Raw genomic sequence first — 3,736 nt, forward strand, 5'->3', positions numbered from 1 at the left:
GTTTTTCTCTAAAAGTGCCTGAAACCATCTTAAAGATTCAATTGGTCCAAGAGACCAAGGCTTCACCCATTAATGTTACCTAAAAACATGAGGACTCAGTGACTCAATTTCTCAGGCCCAGTACATACTTCTGAAGAATAATTTATCATGGCAAATTCAGAGGCAAGGCCTTTGTACCCATCTGAAACAGTACTATAAATTTCCTTTGTTTTTTTCCCCTTGTATTTAAAAAATATTTTTTAGCAGATGGTTTATGTATTTATTGTGATAATATCCTTTAATCTAGTGTGATAACCTCCCAAAATAAACAAATTTGCAGAGCAACTTTTGGTCAAGAATAGAATGAAACAGTCAATCAAAAAGATATCACTGCTGATTTTTTTAAAACCTATATATTCACCAATTATGTTTAAAAAATCATATACGAGGGGTATTAAATGCTAGAGTTACATTCTGTCAAGTGTCTTGTCATACTAGGCAATGAAAATGCAGCTTCATATGATTTGTAGCCCCCGAATCCAAGACTCTAAAGTCTTGAAATCTCAAACTGTCATTGCTCCATCAGTGCCAGTGGTGCAAAATTTGTGGCAGTCTTGCTTGTCCACTTCATAAATAGACACTTGAGTGATACCAGGTTTTTTGGTAATATGTTTCCTTTTTTAAAAAGAACTTTTTTATTACATGTAGAAACAATTTTTGACAATTGTTTTCTGACATTTGTCATTTAGATTCTCTCCCTCTCTCCCCTTGAGATGGTAAATGGTTTGATACAGGATATACCAATGCTTTCATGCAATACATACTTCCATATTCCCCATGCTGTGACAAAAGATACATATCACACATTTAATTTAAAACTCACAAAGAAAATAAAGTGAAAATGACATTCTTTAATCTGAAATCATATTCCAAAAGTTCCTTCTTTGGCTGAGGGTAGCATATTTTATCCTTAGTCCCTCAGTTATCCTGAAGCCTTGCTTTGCTCTTAATAATCTAGTCTTTCTCAGCTGATAGTCGTACACCACTTCTGTTATTGTATACATCATTCTCCTGATTGTCCTCACTTCACTTTGCATCAGTTCATATAAATCCAGGTTTTTCTGAATTCATCCTGTTTGTCATTTCTTATGGTGTGATAGTATTCCATTACAATCATATATCACAACTTGTTCAGACATTCCCCAGGTGATGGATGACCCCCTCAGTTTCCAATTCTTTGCTACTACAAAAAAGAGCTGCTAAAACTATTTTTGTACAAGTAGGTCGTTTTCTCTTATTTCTGATCTCTTTGAGATACAGTCCTCATAGTGGTATTTCTGGGTCAAAGAGTAGATGTAGTTTTATGGTCTTTTGGCAGAGGTTTCATATTGCTCTCCAGAATGGTTGTATCAGTGAATTGATGCTGTTTTGGTGGAGCTTATGTGGAGCAGCATTGAGGTCTTCAGTCGTGGCATTCCATGGCAGGGAGGTTGTACCGTTGGATGTTGGAATACCCAATTTGGAGACAAAGGTCAAGGAACCATGATCACCATCACTAAGCAACACTGGGCAGTATTCATGGCTAGTAGCCACCATGCTTTTCTCAAAGACACACTCAGAAGTGGGAGGAACTCTGTTTTCAGCTAAGAAATCACTGTGTTTTGGAGACATCAGCAACTGCTACAGTCCTATCATGGCCAACCCAAGCAAGCTGTTTTCCACTGGCAGAGAAACTGACCTCGTGGGTCCAGACACCACTTCCAGTACCACCAAACTCTGATATCAGCTGACAAAAACACATCTTGGTACTCACTGGAGTACCAGCTAGCTTTTCATAAACTTCTTCAATTTTTGGCAGAAAAATTCTGCATTTGAAGTCACAAGATCCAGCAGCCAGCAAATCATCACTGGGATGCCAGTCATTATTGAGGACAGTAGAACAAATTGGCTTTTTTGTGTGTTTGCTCACCCACCATTCATTTTCAGACTGAAAGTAGCACACAGAGATCAGTCGAGCTCTGCTACCTACAGCAAATTTATTCTCCAGGGGAGCCCATTTCATAAAGGTAGCTGCATGATTAATCCTCAGGATCACCGGAGCTGGTTTCCAGAAGCCATCATTCTGACTCCAGACATAGGTGTTATGATCTGCACCACAAGTAACAGTTCAGGAGCCCAGCCAGTAGCTGTGATGGTTTGGTTCCCATCCTTCTTGTAGATGCAGACTTCATGATTACTAGGGCGAAGGGTAATCTGGGTACAGTCTCTATTTTAAGTATAGCAGATAATTTGGCTTTAGTAAAAATTGATTTAAGGACATTTTTTAAACAGTATTTAATAAGACAACAATTTTATTGTACCATTATTACTCTATGATGCTCCTTTGAAATGCATAAATTATCATAGTTTAGTTTAAGGACATTATTCTTAATATTTTTCAAAAGGGGATAAGCTGGGATGGGGAGAGTGCAGATGAGGAGGATTTGGGGTCTCTGGTCAATTGACATAAAAAGTTCTGGTCAACTTCCTTTTTTTCCCCTCCCTTTTAAACCTTACTTTCTGTCCTAGAATTAATACTAAGTATTGGTTCCAAGCAGAAGAGCAGGAAGGATTAGGCAATGGGGATTAAGTGACTTGCTCAAGGTGGCTCTCTATCTCCCTAGCTGCCCTGATCAACATTCTTTTGATAAATGTTAGATGGTCAATGAATATCATTTTCATTTCAAACCTAAACACCCAGCCTAGACTGAATAAAGTCTGGCTCAAAGCACCTTCTTTGTCTGTTAAATTTATGCACATCCTTTAAAAGTAAACTCAGATGCTACCTTTTCCCACAAAATCCCCTGTGCTCCCCAGGAACATTTCTCCTTCACACATCATGTAGCACTTTTATATCAGTCTAATATACTTGTAATTTTTTTCAATTAGATGCAAATTAGGGAGGGCAGAGGTTAATGAATTGGGAATGCAACTTGAAAAACTAGAAAATGAATAAATCAATTAGATGCAGAAACAACGTTGATAATTGTTTTCTGACATTTTGTGATTCAGATTCTCTCCCTCCCTGGGGTGGTAAATATTCTGATATCTGTTATAATCTTCTCCTCCTCCTCCTCCTCCTTCTTCTCCTCCTTCTTTTAAGATTTGTTATTTTAAAGTTTTTTTCAATTCTATATAAAGAAAATTTTGTCCAATGAACTTACTAAGCATTACCTCACGTAAAGATATCAATATATATCATATGGTTCTATTCATCTGTAAATTCCTTGAGGGTAGGAAATGTATCATCTAAATTTTTTTCTTTATCCAGTATTCAGCATAATGTTCTATACATAGCAGGTGCTTAACAAACATGCATTGTGTTGAATTTAATGATGTCCAAAGTGCTCAAGAATACTTGAAAAGTTTATGTTCTTAACTTTTTTTTTAAAACCCTTACCTTCCATCTTGGAATCAATACTTAGTTACGAGGCAGAAGAGTGGTAAGATCTTAGGCAATTGGGGTTAAGTGACTTCCCCAGGGTCATGCAGCTAGGAAGTGTCTGAGGCTCTCTATTTACTAGCTGACCCATTGTTTTAGCTTTTTTAGAACAACCACCTTTTTTGAAAATTGTGGTATCTATAACTGGGGGGGTCAGAGACATTGCCATCTACTAGTTAATGTGATCTTGAGTAAGTCAAGCTGAGCTTCCATTATATGCTTTTTGAAATGCAGCTTCAGGCACTGGGCAAATCCCTTAGCCTCAGTTTACTCATT

General features: G+C 37.3%; 1 pseudogene; it reads right to left on the bottom strand.

Annotated features, from left to right (window-relative positions):
• Positions 1-494: 494 nt before the first annotated feature.
• On the bottom strand, positions 495-2,299 carry LOC123231859 (annotated as a pseudogene).
• Positions 2,300-3,736: the final 1,437 nt, after the last annotated feature.

Source organism: Gracilinanus agilis, chromosome 1 (genome assembly GCF_016433145.1).
Source record: "Gracilinanus agilis isolate LMUSP501 chromosome 1, AgileGrace, whole genome shotgun sequence".
NCBI classification, from domain to species: Eukaryota; Metazoa; Chordata; class Mammalia; order Didelphimorphia; family Didelphidae; genus Gracilinanus; species Gracilinanus agilis.